Genomic DNA, 17,557 nt, shown 5'->3' with positions numbered 1-17,557 from the left:
TGGGAAAAGGCTAGATTTTATTTGGTCAAGTAGTCTAATCACCCCCCCTCTAGACATACTTTCGATCCTACAAGTGGTATCAGAGGTTTGGTATCTAATTGCTTTAATTTCCATAGCTTTTGGTGGTCATAGCCTTGGTTTCGCAACCTAGGAGAGTATGGCGTCTAGCGAGGGAAATTACTACCATAGAGGTCCTTGCTTTGATGGTACAAATTTTGCTAGTTGGAAGCATAAGATGAAAATGCATATTCTTGGACATAACCCCGCCGTTTGGGCTATTGTGTGTATTGGCTTGCAAGGTGAATTCTTCAATGGGAAAGAACCTAACCGTGAAGCTACCGCGGAGGAGTTGAAGATGCTACAATACAATGCTCAAGCTTGTGATATTCTCTTCAATGGATTGTGCCCCGAAGAATTCAACAAAATCAGTTGTCTTGAGAATGCAAAGGAAATTTGGGATACCTTGATTGATATGCACGATGGTACCGACTCCGTCAAGGAATCCAAATTGGATGTGCTTCAAAGTCAACTTGACAAGTTCAAAATGAAGGATGGTGAAGGTGTCGCTGAAATGTACTCTAGGCTTGCTCTCATCACAAATGAGATTGCCGGCTTAGGAAGTGAAGAGATGACCGACAAATTCATCATCAAGAAGATCCTAAGAGCCTTGGATGGGAAATATGATACCGTGTGCACATTGATCCAAATGATGCCCAATTACAAAGAGCTCAAGCCAATGGAACTCATTGGAAGAATTGTTGCTCATGAGATGTCACTCAAGGATAAGGAAGAGCTTCACAACAAGTCAAGTGGTGCTTACAAAGCCTCGTGTGATGCTCCCACATGATCAAGTGAGAAGGAAACCTTCAATGAAGAATTGAGCCTAATGGTAAAGAACTTCAACAAGTTCTACAAGAGTAGAAGCAAAGAAAGAAGTTCCAAGTCAAGGTCCTACAATGACAAAAGATCTTCTAGTCGTGAGCGAAATTGCTACAATTGTGGAAGAACCGGACACTACTCCAATGAGTGTACGGCCCCCTACAAAAGAAGAGAAGATTCTCCCAAAAGAAGAAGTAGAAGAGAAGAATCACCACCAAGAGAAAGGAGGAGTAGAGATGATCGTTATGAATGAAAACCCTCTCGGAGAAGCAAGGATTCGGAAAGGAAAGAAAAGTCATCAAGGAGCTACACAAAAAGAAGACATCAAGCTCATGTTGGTGAATGGGTATCCGGCTCCGACTCCGACAATCACTCCGAAAGAAGTTATCACTCCGACTCCGAATATACTCAAGATGAAGGTGTTGCCGGTCTAGCACTTGTGTCAACCAACTCCTACGACATATTTGCCTCACCAAATGAAGGAATTGGAAGATGCTTCATGGCCAAAGGTCCAAAGGTAACACATCCCGAGTATGTTGATTTCAATAGTGATGAAGATGATTTGCTAGGTGATGATGATTTACTTGTTGACAACTCTAGTGATGAAGACTATGATGAAACGTCAATTAATCATGCTAATCAAGATAAAATGAATGATGACGATAAGAAGGAGATTGAGCGTCTAACTCAAGAACTAAACACTCTTAAGTTAGCTCGTGAAACTACCTTGGAAAATCATCGAGAACTTTTAAAGACTCATGATAAGCTACGCTTTGAAAAGCTCAACCTTGAGCAAGAGCATGTTTTTAAAGGAAATCAATGATGATCTTCGCAAGAAAAGTTCTTCTTACATTGCCAAGCGTTTACTCTTGTCTACTTACATGCCTCAAGTTAAATCTAGTAACAAGAACAAGAAAGATGCATCATCTAGTTGTAACAACAATCATGCTAAATCCAATGTTGTTGCTTCTAGTAATTCTCTTGATTCCTCTAATGATTCTCTTAGCCAAGTTACACTTGAGCAAGAAAATAGCTTATTGAAGGGAATTATAGAGAAAGGTGTTTACAAGAGCCTTGCCGGAAGTAAGCAATTTGAGGAAATTGTGCGCAAGCAAGGAAGACACCGGAAGAATCAAGGTGTTGGTTTTGAACGAAAGTTCAATGCCAATGGATTTGAGTGGGAAGAAGATCAATACCCCAAGACAAAGTTTGTTCCTCAACAAGAGAAGTATGATCCTACTTCTTTCAAAGGGACACAAGCTCAAGATGGTCTTCCACCACAAGACCACAAGCAAAAAGGCAAGGACAAGCTTCAAGAGGAAATTGATGCATATGAAGAAGCACCTAAGGCCTTGGTCATGTGGGTTCCCAAGACTACATCAAGTTCTACCTCATCAAGTACAACTACAACTCCAAGGATTCCCATCAAGATGGTGTGGATCCAGAAGAAGAAGAACTAGAGAGTTCTTGAGGGTGACTCCGCCAACATACTTCACTCTTATCATTTGGCAAGGACAAGTGCAAACAACTTCCATATCTTGCACTAGTTCAAGGAGTCACAAACCCTCTTGTTGGTAAGACAAGGGACAAGGTAACCTAATGCTTTCATGGACATCATCTTGTGTATGCATCACTCTATGTCTATGGATATCCTTGTTTGTTCCTTGTGGGACTAACCCGTGTAGGTATTGAAAGTGTAACTCACTCCAAAGGATTGCTCCAAATGATCTACATCAACATTGAGCATCTACATCTTCAACACCTACATGAAGTCATCATCGACAAAACCCAAGGTTAGTTCATCCCTCTTAGGGGGGATATCACATCTAGGGGGAGCTTTACTCTAATCAATTAAGCTAAAGCAACTCTAATGGTGTGAACACAACAATGCTTTATGTAAAAGTGGTAACCCCACTTGTGCTTAAACGATGAGTTGACCTATGATCAAATGTTCTCATTTGACTCCTACGTCGATATACTCATATATAGATGACTTAGTCATCGCCAAACTACTTGATAGATGCTAGAGTGTTTGTGCATGCTTTGTCACATATTTCATTTGCCATTTTACTGTGTGAGCATGTTGGTTGCATATTTTACTCATTCGAGGACATCCATTTGTTGTTTTGATTGTTTGGCTCTTTCCCTTTTGCCAAATGGATGGACAAGAATGCCTACGAACTCCCTCTAGCTATCTATGCTTCTCTCGTCTCAAACTCTATTCATGCTACATCACAAAGTTTGATCATGTCAGATTCGAATCACTCTGTGTGAGGAGCACTCGGAGTTAACGATTTGTCATAGACTTAAACCTCCAAAACCTCTTTGTGCATCTCGGTTTGATCGATTCATCCTTTTCGGTCCTACCGAGTCACTAACTTGATCTAGGGTTTTCAATCTCGGTGCAACCGATTAGAACTTTTCGGTCACACCGAGTTGCAGTAACTGCTTGCAGTTTTACATCTCGGTGCCACCGAATCGTTCCACTCGGTCACACCGACAGGGTCAGGTTATATATACCGACGGGCCAAATTTTGGAAAAATTTCCGAACCTCCTCGCTCGTGCGTAACCTACTCTGCCTCCTCGGGTCTCCGGATCGTCCTCTCGTCGCCAGCGACCTCCCGCCGCTGGTCTTCGCCGCCGTCAACGGAAATCTCCACTGCCGTTGCCGTCGTAGCAAGTTTGTCGCCGAACTAGGGTACGAACTTGAACTTTGTGCTAATCCTTAACTCCGATTCTTAGCACATTGCTTTGCCATGATTCTTGCCACGATTGAAATCATCCTGTCCGGCGAAAACATCCCGTAGATTAGTTTTGATTTGAAAATTTAGGGTTAGGTGTCCGCCGAATTCATCTCGGACCGACCGAGTTGTAGAAATCGGTCTCACCGATTTTGGCTTAGGCCAGTGCACATGCGTTTTCGGTCTAACTGAAAATGGCAAATCGGTGTGACCGAGTTCGATTCTCTGTGAAACCCTAGCAGTCTCGGTACCACCGAACTGTGACTCGGTCTGACCGAGTTCACTATGTTGAGGTTCCGAAAGCTGCTTCGGTATCACCGAGTTTACAAATCGGTAGATCCGAAATGCTTTCTGTGAAGAACTAAAACTAAGTTTTTAAGTCATCCTTTTTGCAAAACTCCTATACTTTGTGACGCTCATCAACTCTACCTCGTCTATAACCTATTCACAGGGTCTGCTGTCAGAGTATTTGCAGAGATGTCTGACCAAAGTGACAGCCAGAACAAGTCAGAAGAGCAGGTTCAGTTGAGTGAGGGCACTAGTCCCTCAGGCAGCTATGATGAAGGCAGCAGGAGCACTCCAAGCAATCTGCCAAAGGCTGCCACCAGGACTAGGAAGAAGAAAACTTCTGATTCAGAGGATGAAGATTATGTGGCTGTTGAGGATGAAGCCACTTCGAGGAAAAAGGTGCTGAAAAAGTAGTATGGCACAACTGCTGCAACAAAGCTTGGACTGAAAACAAAGGCTCCAGCAAGAAGAGTTCCAATGTCAAAAGCCAGAGCCTCCACTCAAGAAACAATGGAGTTCACTCTTGAACCCAAGGAAACTAGAGATGGCAAGAAGAGAAAAGAAAGGGTCAAGAAGACCATTGCCAGAGTTATTGGGAAGCCATCAATGATGAGAGAGTCTGAAGAAGAAGAAGAGGAAGAGGATGCTGCACCAGCACCCAAAGCACAAAAGCTTATGGGAGATGCAATTAAATCAGGGGCTGCTCCATCAAAGCCCAAAGCTGCTCCCAAGGCTGCTGCTCCAGCTCCAAAACCAAAACCCAAGAGAAGCACTAGGAACATACCTGCTGAAGAGAAGAACAAGGCCCTAGTGCCTCAAGCTACTGAAGAAGAAGATGATGATGATTCTGTTGTTTTGAGAAAGCTGAAGCCCAAGATCCCTGACCACACTGATGCACACCCAGTTGCAGAGAACATGAAAATCAGGAAGGATGCAGGATTAAGAATATGGAGATAGTCTGATCCATATGCTATCAGGAGAAGGGCTGCTGTGGACTACAGATTTCACACTAAGGAACAACAGGACTTCTATGAGACTATTCTGCTTGACAAGAAGCCCATTGTGTCTGACATGAGATGGGTTGATTGGGAGTTCATCAAGGAGAATGAGGATCACTTCCCTGGTGTGCTTGATAGCTTCAAGGCATGTGGAGTGGACACTTTTGTTGCCTAGAAGCTCACCAAGTGGAATGATGAGCTCATCATGCAATTCTACTCCACTGCACACTTCTATCCAGATGGAAGGATAGTATGGATGTCTGAGGGTACTAGGTACCAGTCTACAGTTGAGGAATGGGCCAAGCTTATAAATGCTCCTGAGGAACATGAGGATGACTTGGACATTTATGCAGAGAAGAAGAAAGACCACAACACTATGGCCAACATGTACAAAGAGATCCCACATGCTGCTTTGGACACACATAAGTTTGGATCTGTACACTACTTGTTGTCTGGTCTGCCAACCATAAACTGGATCTTAAGGCACACACTGCTACCCAAGTCAGGTGATCACAAGATGATCATAGGACATGCCATCAACTTGCTGCACATATTTGATGTCCCACAGAAGTTCAAAGTTATGAGCCTGATTATTGAGACAATCAAGAGGACTGTTGCTGACCAGAAGAGAAGTTGTGGGTATGCCCCACACATTCAGGAGCTCATCAACTCAAAGATGGGCACAGGCACATATCTTTTGGACAAAGAGCACCTGCCCATCTATCCTGAATTTGAAGATAACACAGTAGTGATGAATGAGAATGAACCATCTTCAGCTCAAGCACATGAGAAGAGAGAGGAGGCTAAGGCAGAGAAGGCTGCAAAGATGCCAACAGTAGAGGAGGCATCTCAGGTATTCTTGAAAAGCAAGCAAGACCAGCTTGGATATCTGATCCAATCCACCCTGAGGATTGAGAAGGGCTTGGCCACCCTGCCAAGAACCAGGAGAGTCTGGAGAGGATCATTGAGCAGAAATTATATGACGTTGATGTCAAGGTAACAGAAATCCAAACTGCAGTTGAGCAACTTCAGGAGGAAGCAGAGGAGAAGAAGGGCAAGTCTACCACAGATGCTTTTGCCAGAGTGCCCAAAGGACAGAGATCTGCTGCAGTGCCAGTGACAGACAATAGAGCTACAGCATCAGCACCAGCAGCTACAGCTCCAGTTCCACCTCCAGCAGCTACTCCACCAGCTCCAGCTACTTCATCTGAAGCCTTCGTCCTTGGAGTTCTCTCAACACCACCTCCCGAAGATCAAGCCTGAGAGTCGTTTAGCACTATGCATTTTTGAACTTTTTGGTAACTTGTTGCCAAAGGGGGAGAAAAATGTATAGATCATAGGCTTTGAGAGAGTGTGTTGCCTTTTTTATTCTCTCTTTGCACTTATTTGGTTTGGTTTGAAACTTTATGTCCTTGTGAGATACTTGTTTGATCATGTGTTTGATCATATGCTACCCTTAATGCTTGTTGGATGATATTATCTTTATATCCTCTTATGATCATTCACTTTGCTTGGTGATGAGTGCATGTGTTTTAATTTCTATCATTTTGAGCGCTCCACCAAGATGTATGTGACATGGAAGAGTAACCCATGATCCTAATCGATTGTGCATTTGCATTCAAAAGCAAAATTTAGATAATGCACAAATTTAGGGGGAGCTCTTGCTTATCACATACTTCTCAAAGCGACGATGTTTTTCAATCTTATCATTTGTCGAAGCTTTGATCTATATGTTGTCATCAATTACCAAAAAGGGGGAGATTGAAAGTGCAACTATCCCTGGGTGGTTTTGGTAATTCCTAACAACATATAGCTCATTGAGCTAATGCTATTTCAAGATGAATATTTCAGGAAAGCTCAATGATTGGCATGGCATGGATTAGGAAGTGGACCCTTCAAATTGCTAAGGACAAAAGATTGGCTCAAACTCAAAGCACAGGACTCCACATTTTCTATTTTAGTGATCCAAGATCACATTGAGTCTATAGGAAAAGCCAATACTATTAAGAAGGGATGAGGTGTTGCTTAATGAGGTTCTTGCTCAAAATGCTTAGTGATATGCTCCAAAACCCTCCACTACTTTCTCATATCCACATCTGTCCCAAACCAAATATCCAATTCGGCCCCACCATTTCTTTCTATCCGGAGCCACCGAGTTCAGTTGACATAGCCATTGCCAAAAACCCTAGTCTTTTCGGTTTCACCGATAGGGATCTCGGTCTCACCGAGATGGGATTGTAATCTCTCTGTTTTCCTTCGTAACATTTCGGTCCAACCGAGATGAGCGATCGGTCCCACCGAGATTGCAATGCAAACACTCTGTTTCCCCTTCGTAATGTTTCGGTCCCACCGAGATGAGCGAATCGGTCCCACCGAGTTTGCCTGACCAACTCTCTGTTTGACTATTACCAAAATCGGTCGCACCAAGTTTGTGTAATCGGTCACACCGAGATTACGTTATGCCCTAACCCTAATGATATCGGTTCCACCGAGTTGACATGTCGGTCCCACCGAAACACCTAACGGTCACATTATGAACCAAGTCGGTCTGACCGAGTTCTCTGAATCGGTCCCACCGAGTTTGGTAATTTGTGTGTAACGGTTAGATTTTGTGTGGAGGCTATATATACCCCTCCACCCACTATTCATTCATGGAGAGAGCCATCAAAACATGCCTACACTTCCAATACATATTTTCTGAGAGAGAACCACCTACACTTCTATTGAGGTCAAGATATTCCATTCCAACCACATAAATCTTGATCTCTAGCCTTCCCCAAGTTGCTTTCCACTCAAATCTTCTTTCCACCAAATCCAATCCTATGAGAGAGAGAGTTGAGTGTTGGGGAGACTATCATTTGAAGCACAAGAGCAAGGAGTTCATCATCAACACACCATTTGTTACTTCTTGGAGAGTGGTGTCTCCTAGATTGGCTAGGTGTCACTTGGGAGCCTCTGTCAAGATTGTGGAGTTGAACCAAGGAGTTTGTAAGGGCAAGGAGATCGCCTACTTCGTGAAGATCTACCCTAGTGAGGCAAGTCCTTCGTGGGCGACGACCATGGTGGGATAGACAAGGTTGCTTTTTCGTGGACCCTTCGTGGGTGGAGCCCTCCGTGGACTCGCGCAACCATTAGCCTTTGTGGGTTGAAGTCTCCATCAACGTGGATGTATGATAGCACCACCTATCGGAACCACGGATAAAAGATCTCCGTGTGAACATTGCGTTTGCTCCCTCAAACTCCTCCCTTTACCTTCATATGCAATTGTTTTACATTCCGCTGCTATACTCTTAGAATTGCATGTGTAGGTTGATTGCTTGACTTGTTCTAAGTTGCTAAAATCTGCCAAGAACTAAAATTGGGAAAAGGCTAGATTTTTATTTGGTCAAGTAGTCTAATCCCCCCCCCCCTCTAGACATACTTTCGATCCTACACTTACGACATGACTGTGGAGGAAAACGAAGCCGAATGCCAAGCCCAAGTGAGGCCCCATTTTGGACCAAAACCGACACCTCCGCCAAAGGAGGAAGTGCCTGAGCATGTCGTTGACCACTTCATTCGTATGGCTCGAGCACCAGCTCCCAAGCCTAGGGACTCAGACTATGAGCACCAAATCAGGAAGGGATATCAAGCACGAAATAATGAGTCGAGCTCGAGCTCCAGCCAACCATCTACCAAAAAAGCGGGAAAATTGTTCCCCGACTGGGAGAACAGGCGGTGCAATCGATCCCGCGCTCATTGTACCAACACATGCGAGTACTGGCGCCGATCAGCTGGTAATAACCGACGCTCATAGAAGGATGGCTGAAGAGGCCGGTGTCACTGTTTATCAACTCCTAGAGATCGAGCCCATGGATCTTCTGCGCATGCAGTTACCACTGGATCTTGTTATACATGCAAACGTGTGCGCTCATGCACATGCACATGCCCGCTTAATTATACATGCAAACGTGTGCGCATGCAGTTACCACTAGATCTTGTTAATCATTGAAGTTGACGAGGGAAAAGTTCAAGTACTGGACTCACTACTTAAAAAAGATACTGACTACGAAATCGTGAAGGGGATGGTCAACAGGTAATTTCAATCATTATCGAACTATATGTCGACCTCTTTAGTTCGTCATTTCCTGATATCAACTAATTAATAACTCCTTTATTTATTTTCTTTGCCGGTGGGCAGGGCTTGGCAAAAGTTCATCAAACAGGTTGATGGCCCATGAAAAAAAGAGCTGAAATGGATCCGACCCAAGGTAATTAATTAAGTAGCTAGTACCAGCTAGCTATCATCTCTTTAATTCTAGTTTCAATACTATTAATTATCATGCTTGACTAATTATTATCTGATTGAATTCTATTCTCGTAAAGGCCCTGAAGCAGGCGCGGGGGACTGATTTATGTGCATTCTACGTTTGCGAGAACATTCGCATGATGACTACCAAAAGGACCAGAACCGATAGAGACCTCAGTGTACGTTTGTGAGAACACTATTTACAACTATATATATATATATATATAGGTAAAATGTTTGGGCACCTAGGTGCCTGGGCACCTAGGCCCATGGTGCATGACATACCTATCCGTGCATGATGTTCCTTCCTTGAAATAGATGTTTCCAATTTTTGTTTGCATGCACTCTGATTGGTTTCCAAAAAAGTAATATTATATTTTTTTCCTAAGCAACATTCTGTTCCAAAATATCTCGAGTACGTATACACACCTAAGATATTTTAGGTTATGTATGTATATACCTATTGATTTATTCAAGGTATTAGACATTTATTTCCGGTTGTGTATATATCTAGTGATATAGACCTACTGATGTATATACCTCAAATATTTTGGGTTATGTATATACCTACTGATGTATATACCTAAGATATTTTGGGTTATGTATATATCTGCTGATATATACCTACTGATGTATATACCTACTAACGTAATTCATGTGTCCAACACTCATATTTTTTTGAATTAACACTTGTATTTTCTAATGATGTACTTTCAAGGTACATATACTAGTCTGGGCATTATTTATTTTATTGATGGGACGCACTTTTTGAAGACTAGTTTTCCTATTCTATGTAAGGTGACAAGATAATCTAAAACGATATCCTAATTATTTTTTACTTTTTTGGACATATACATACCATGTAGACATCCAGACCGGATATGTTTACGTACATATACCTAATATAACGTACCAACATCTGGGTTTTTAATACACGTATTGCCTTCAAGACATACCCCGAAATTTTTGTAGTTTTAGTGGTGACATACCCAAAAATAATAATATACTCTTTTTTGAATATAAAGTATATGCTTGAAGACATACCCATTAATGGTATTGGACACATACCCCAAAATGATATACTTTGAAAGGAGACGTGCTCAAGGACACGTACGTTTTATACCCGTACATACATGGGTATTTTTCCATGGAGACAAAAGACAACCATACCTTATATACCCAAGACGATGATATACCTAAGCATATAACTGTATATATGACTTCGTATTTTATTATGTAAAAAAGAAAGTAATGCATGAATAAGAGAGAAAGAAGGGCACGTGTCATGGAGCATGCATGGCCTTAATGGACCATTAATTGGTGATTTCTCTATCTTTCCTAGTCTGGGCATTAAGTGTCCATATAAAGCAATAATTAGCAATAATTCTTTCCTAATAAAAGAGTTAACAATTTTCAATTATTGTTAATACTAGTCACACATGCACACATCTTAATGCAATCCAACGGTTTCTAGGCAAGGTGCCCAGGCACCTAGGTGTCCCATATGGGCGTCCTATATATATATATATATAGACACACACACACAACTAATAATACATGTATATTTTGATCTCTTCTTTATAAATCCCAAAGGAGAATTCCATTACCCGCTACTGCAGTAATGCCTCCATGTAATGATCTGCAAATTGTAGGATAAATTGTATATACGAAATTATATATATACATGTCTATGTGTGAATGGTGGTGTGTGTGTGTGTGTATATGATTGGTTCTACGAGAAATTCTATTTATATATATATGCATAACGTGTACAATATGTAGTATTGTAAAATACCAGCAAATGAAAAAATTAAATGGAAAACACAAAATTAAACGAAAAATAAATCATAAAACCAAAACCCCCAAACCTTTTAGTATCTCTACACACACACACACACACACACACACATATATATATATATATGATCGGTTCTACGAGAAATTCTACTTATATATATGCATGACGTGTACAATATGTAGTATCGTAAAATATCAGCAAATAAAAAAATTAAATGAAAAACACAAAATTAAAAGAAAAATAAATCATAAAACCAAAACCCCCAAACTTTTTAGTACCGGTTGGTGTTACCAACCGGTACTAAAAGTCTCCCAGCCTCCGGCGCTGGCTCGTGCCACGTGGTGGCCCTTTAGTTGCGGTTCGTGTTGAACTGGTACTGAGGGGGGGCTTTAGTCCCCACGTGGTGGCCCTTTAGTGCCGGTTCTGTAACCGGCACTAAAGGGCCTAATGAACCGGTGCTAAAGCCCGGTTCTGCACTAGTGTCTTCACATCTCGTTGATGACTTCTCAAAAATAAATTCAAAGCAATTTCACATTGCATGAACACGCAACCACTACCTTTCATTTGGCAATTTAATCCAACCAAGTGGCGGAAAGCAAATTATACTACGAAAATTTGCTTAATAGTTTTATATACCTGGATGCAGCACATGTAGTACTTGCCCCGTACGAGCATACTGAACTCTCAAGCCATCCATTGATGCATGAACTTTTGTGTCAGGCTCGGAGGATTGAAGGCCGCACAAGGCGACCAATGCTTTCACCATGTCCGTCTGAGGTCCAAGCTATCATCACGCCCCAGCCATGTGCAAACAGGAACCACCTTCTGGCCGAGGTAGTTGATGAGTGGGACGAGATCGCCGGAGACCTCCAGCGCGGTGTATTGTTCCAGGCCGCGGAAGGGAGCGTTGGAGTCGCCGCAGCAACAACACAATACCTGACTACATCCAGCACGCATCTGGCACAACTCCGAGAACGCAGCAGCAATAGATGGAAAATTTGGGGGATCCTGAAATCAATCCCCACGGTCACAGGCAGAGATCACAGTGTGATTTAGGATATGAGTTAGGCCTCAGTGGAGATCATGGGATCAAAAACTGTCGTCCATGATGTGTGCTTCAGGCCAGGTCTAATATTTTTTTGAGACAACAGGCCAAGCCTAATGGATAAGACAGAGCACATCCGGTGCCCGTCGATATCGGCTAATTTTTTTTAAATAATACATTTTTTTAAATTACAGAAATATTACGCGGAAAAAAGAAATTTCAAAAATAATACACCGTGGGCCCGCTGCAGGCCGATCGGCTAGCAGCAGGCCTAATCGGCCCACAGCAGGCTGATCGGCTAGCAGCAGGCCGACTGCAGGCCCGGCTGGCACGCGGCGGCCTGTGGTTGGTCGGGCCACGTCGCGCGAGGGGGAGGCAGTGGGATGTCGGCTTGTGCGCCCCTGTCGGCCTACCGCCCGCCGATCGGCCAGCTGCTGGCCGACAGGGGGCTGCCACCTGACACGCTGGCCGGCCCGGCCTTATCCTCTCCTTCCTTCCTCTCCTTCCTCCATTCTTCTTCTCCCGTTGCTCCTTTCTTCTGTGTTCTTCCTTCTCCTCTCTCTACAGAAAAATGGCACCCATTTGTGCACCTAAATGAGCAACATTTTCGCGATTTTGGCACCGTGAATGGGTTCAACTCATTTAGGGCAGCCAAAAGAGGTGTCGATCTACTGACGGGGTAGCTCGTGGTGGTCGTGGTGAGCATTTTGGTGGAGGTGGTGGTGGTGAAGTTGGGGCAGTGTGGTGGTGGTGAAGTTGGGGCAGTGTGGTGGAGGTGAAGCTGTTGTTCGTCGTTCTTCTATGGAGCCGGAGCACCGGCAGTTCGTCGTTCGTCGTTCGTCGTTCGTCGTTCTTCGTTCGCACGCACGCTTCAAGGGTATATTTCAGCCCACATTTTATTTTTTGTAGGTGCTCCGGTAGTATACGTAAATATTGTTATTTGCCCCGGTAGTATAAGTAAATATTTGTGTGCGATTATTGTTATTTGGCCCGGTAGTATACGTAAATATTTTTATTTGGCCCGGTAGTATACGTAAATATTGTTATTTGCCCCGGTAGTATACGTAAATATTATTCGTTCGCACGCACGCTTCGTTCGATGTGAAATTAAATTTGTGTGCGATTATTGTTATTTGCCCCGGTAGTATACGTAAATATTTGTAGTTGCTACGGCAAATTTTCGTAATATAGTTTTAGGTGTGTGAATTGTATTAGTTGTTAGTGGGGATAATAAGTTGTTGCTTAATAGTTGACACGTACACAGGTGCGTGATAAGAAGTTGGAAACATGAATAAAAAGTTCGAAAGAAGAGACATTTTTTTTTAAAATTGATTAAAATTAAAAATACATCAACATGGGCCATATAATTCAAATAAACTGAATTATCATATTTGTCGGTTATATTATTATTATTATTTGAGGCCTATTTATTATTAGTAAACATGGGCCTATTTATTATATTATTATTAAAACAAGAGTCAAGCAACTCATCATAATCGTCCACATAGATTAAATTATATTGATCGTGAAATTTACTATGGTCCTGGTAATATATAGACATGTCTAATACTTGTATTTCGTTGTTGAAAAAAAATAGGTGAGTCGAGATGTCCGATGTAGTGAAGTTGAGATTTTACTATGGTCCTGGTACTGTCCAAACAAATGAGTTGGGAGCAGATCTGAGTGAATTTACTCACATAGAGGTGGCAATCAGCGCACCACAAACATGGTCTGTTAGTCAGTTGAAAGAATGGATTGCGGCAAGTTTAGGTCTTGATACTGAAACACACACCGTCGGTGTTCATGCATTGTGGACACGGTCAAGTTCAAAAATTTACTTTTATTTGAGACCAATAGAGGGAGACTCCGATTGGGTGCGGTGGTTACAAGGTTGTGAACGAAGGGGATGCAATCCTGTTGCTTTAGTGCTTCCCGTCGTGAAGGAGGTCACTGCACATGAAGGCGAGGGTGGCTACGAAGGACAGAGCAGTCAGGTAGAAGGAGGAAATGCTTATGGTTACGAACAAGGACAGAGCAGGCAGGTAGAAGGAGGAAATGCTTATGGTTATGAACCAGGGCAGAGTAGTCAGGTAGAAGGAGGAAATGCCGATGGTGATTACAATGGCGAGGTGGACGCTGACGAGGTAGATGGGCACATGCAGAACCAGATGGAAGAAGAAGACACCGATGTTGAAAGGGGTCATGCCGATGATTCTGACGAGTCAGATGAAGAAGAAAATGCAGAGGAGGTCCCGAATCCTGCATGGTGGAATCATGACTTCTCATCTGCAATGACCGTGAATGATGGACATGATTCAGCCTGGCAATATCACCAGAACAATATTGCGACGGGTGCTATGCATCCTAACAAGCAAGCCCTGAAGGATGCAATAATTAATTGGGCAATGTCCACGCAAAGGGTTTTCAAAGCTGAGGTGTCCAGTCAGAAATTCCTGACAATGGTATGCAAGAACGCAGATTGTCCCGCAAGGGTGCACGGCTTTCTCCCTAAGTATGGCACAAGTTGGGTGATAAGTGACTTAGTTAATCACACTTGTCTTATTCCCAGCATCCCTCAAGATCATGCCAACCTTTCATCCACGCTTATTGCTCGATTGTTTTATGATGAGATAGTGCAAGGCAAAGCTATGGAAGTGAAGGCAGTCCAGACAAAAGTCTTCGCCAGGTTGAAGTACAGAATTTCTTATGGCAAGGCTTGGAGGGCTAAGCATGCAGCGCTTGAGAGGAGATTTGGTTCTTATTTTGATGCATATGACTCTGTTGTCCACCTCCTCCACACCCTGCAGCAGCGGAATCCAGGCACCTATATCGATATCCAAGACATGTTCATGCCAGAGTTCCCAACTGTGAGGGTGTTGCATCGTCTCTTCTTCTTTTTCGGTGTATGCATCGAAGCTTTCAGGCATTGCCGACCGGTGATATGTGTTGACGGTACTTTTCTCACAGGCAAGTACAAGGGTCAGATCCTGACAGCCATAGGTCAAGACGGCCAAAATCAAGTCGTCCCACTGGCATTTGCTTTTGTGGAGAGTGAGAACATTGAAAGTTGGACATGGTTCTTCAGGCAGTTGAAAATATCAGTTGTGAAGGAGAATCCCAATGTGTGCATCCTTCATGACAGGCATGCAGGTATACTCAGTGCGATAAGGACACTAACAAACCCAGGCCTTGAGGAACAAGTTCCATGGCAGGACTTGCAGAGTCGTTGGTGCATGCGCCATCTCGAGGCTAATTTCTTCTCGCAGTTTAGAAATAAGAACCTGATGAATCTGTTCAAAAAACTCTGCAAGCAGAACCAGTTATGGAAGTACAATTTGATACGCGACAGACTTAATGTGTGCACGCAGAGACACGTGAGGGACAGGAAAGCTGCAAGAGATGCAGCGGTGAGGGCACATGTTGAAGCAGTAGCTGCACAGTTGGCAACAGGAACAGCGGCCGTGGAGGAGGAGGCTGTTGGGCTATGTGACCTGCAGGCTTTGACCCACCTGGTACTAGGAGAAGGCTCGGGAGGTCCATTAAAACCTTCGAGCAGTGGATAGAGCATGAGCCTCTGGAGAGGTGGTCTTTGCTACATGACACACATGGAGCAAGGTACGGTGTCATGACAACGAACCTCGCGGAAACATACAACTTTGTCCTCAGAGAAAACCGGGCATTGCCACTTACAGCCATCGTTGAGGGTATTTTCTATGGCACCGTCAAGTATTTCAGAGACAGACGTCAAATAGCAGAGCAGCATATCTTGAACAACCCAAATACACGGTACTGTGAAAGAGTCACGAAGTACATGGACAACAAGATGCAAAAAGCTAGGTCACACACTGTAGTCGCCATCGGTAATCAAGAAAGAAGGTTTGAGGTCCGCTTAGCCAACAACAAATTCGGATGTGCAAATGAGTTGAGGACGCATGAGGTGAAAATTGGCAATGAAGCCTGGCCAACGTGTGAGTGCACATGCAATAAACCAAAATTGCTTCACCTACCTTGCTCACATGTACTTGCTGCTTGCGGGCAGCTTGGAATGGACGCAATATCGTTTGTGTCTCCATATTTTCTGAAAGAGGCTGTCCTCAATACCTGGACAGGTGAGCTGATGGGTTTTCGATCAATGGGTAATTTCAGCAGCGTCAACCCCGCCGAAAGGCGTTACATTCCAAACCCAGAGCATATGCGTACAAGTAGAGGCAGACGGCAGTGTCAGCGCATCCGAAATGATATGGATGAATCTGAAGCAGGAGGTCCGACTAGGCAATGCATTCTATGCAATGAATTTGGCCATAGGGACACTAATTGTCCCACTTTCGTCACTGGGCGTGGACGAGGCAACCGGGGAAGAAGAGGAGGTAGAGGCAGTAGAGGAGTAAGGGCGAGAGGAAGAAGCTAAGCTAGCACTAGTTTGTTCTGAATTTGTATTAAGTGTGGTGTGGCACTATGTTCTGAATTTGTATTAAGTGTGGCACTATGTTCTGAATTTTTATTAAGTGTGGCACTATGTTCTGAATTTGTAATAAGTGTGACACTATGTTCTGAATTTTTATTAAGTGTGGCACTATGTTCTGAATTTTTATTAAGTGTGGCACTATGTTCTGAATTTTTATTAAGTGTGACACTATGTTCTGAATTTTGTATGTGCAGGAATGTCGGGATTGTGGTTGCTGAATGGGGACATTGATAGGGGTCATCGTGCTGCGATATGGTATGAGCGCAAGCTTGAGCCTCTGGTCACTCGCACTCCTAAGGAAAACTGGAAGATACACTCAGGATGGCTTCAGCGGTACGTGATTTATTAATTTGCACACTGACATGCATATTAATGGTTGAAATGGGAGACACTAACTGAAAAGTTCTCTCATGAAGGTTGAAATGGGCCGGCCTTTTACCTTTCGCGCGTCTGGTTGAGTCTATCCCGGGTGAGAAACGCCTCGCCATCGATGGGTCTTTGCTGAGCTGCTTAGTGGACCGTTGGAGGCCAGAGACCCACACGTTTCACTTCAGATGGGGAGAGATGGCTCCTACTCTGGAGGATGTGTCACTTTTGCTCGGACTACCGTTGGCAGGTCATGCCTTAGGACCGTTGGACGCACCGGCTGGTTGGGAGCGAGCTCTTACAGAACGTTTTCATGGTGTTTTTCCGGATGCTCCGGATCCGGTATGGGAGCATCACGGACCTAAGTATGAGTGGTTGCTAAATTTCCGGGTAATTTCCCCTACCTATTATCTTCAAGTTATCGTGCATAAAGTTTTACAGAAAATAATTGCGGCTTACTAAAACTTTCTCTTCGCTTAATGCAGATCCAGAACTTCCGGGCGCCGTTGACTGCCGAACAGATCACTCGGAGCCTGGAGGCCTACTTACTGTGGCTTTTCGGCAAGGTGATGTTCACGGAGAACCATGTCACCACTATTAGCGCCCTCTACATCCCTATGGCACTCGAGATAGCGAGCGCTCAGACGGCAGATCAGATCAGACAGAGGAGTTGGGGTTCGGCGGTCTT

General features: G+C 43.6%; 1 pseudogene; it reads left to right on the top strand.

Moving 5' to 3' along the window:
* The first annotated feature begins 4,234 nt into the window (after nucleotides 1–4,234).
* The window catches only part of LOC141026122 (uncharacterized), a 159,212-nt pseudogene continuing 145,889 nt past the window's right edge, over nucleotides 4,235–17,557 (top strand).

Source organism: Aegilops tauschii, chromosome 6, assembly GCF_002575655.3.
Source record: "Aegilops tauschii subsp. strangulata cultivar AL8/78 chromosome 6, Aet v6.0, whole genome shotgun sequence".
Lineage (NCBI taxonomy): Eukaryota > Viridiplantae > Streptophyta > Magnoliopsida > Poales > Poaceae > Aegilops > Aegilops tauschii.
Note: the sequence above shows the minus strand (reverse complement) of the source record. Positions and strands in the feature narration are given on the sequence as shown.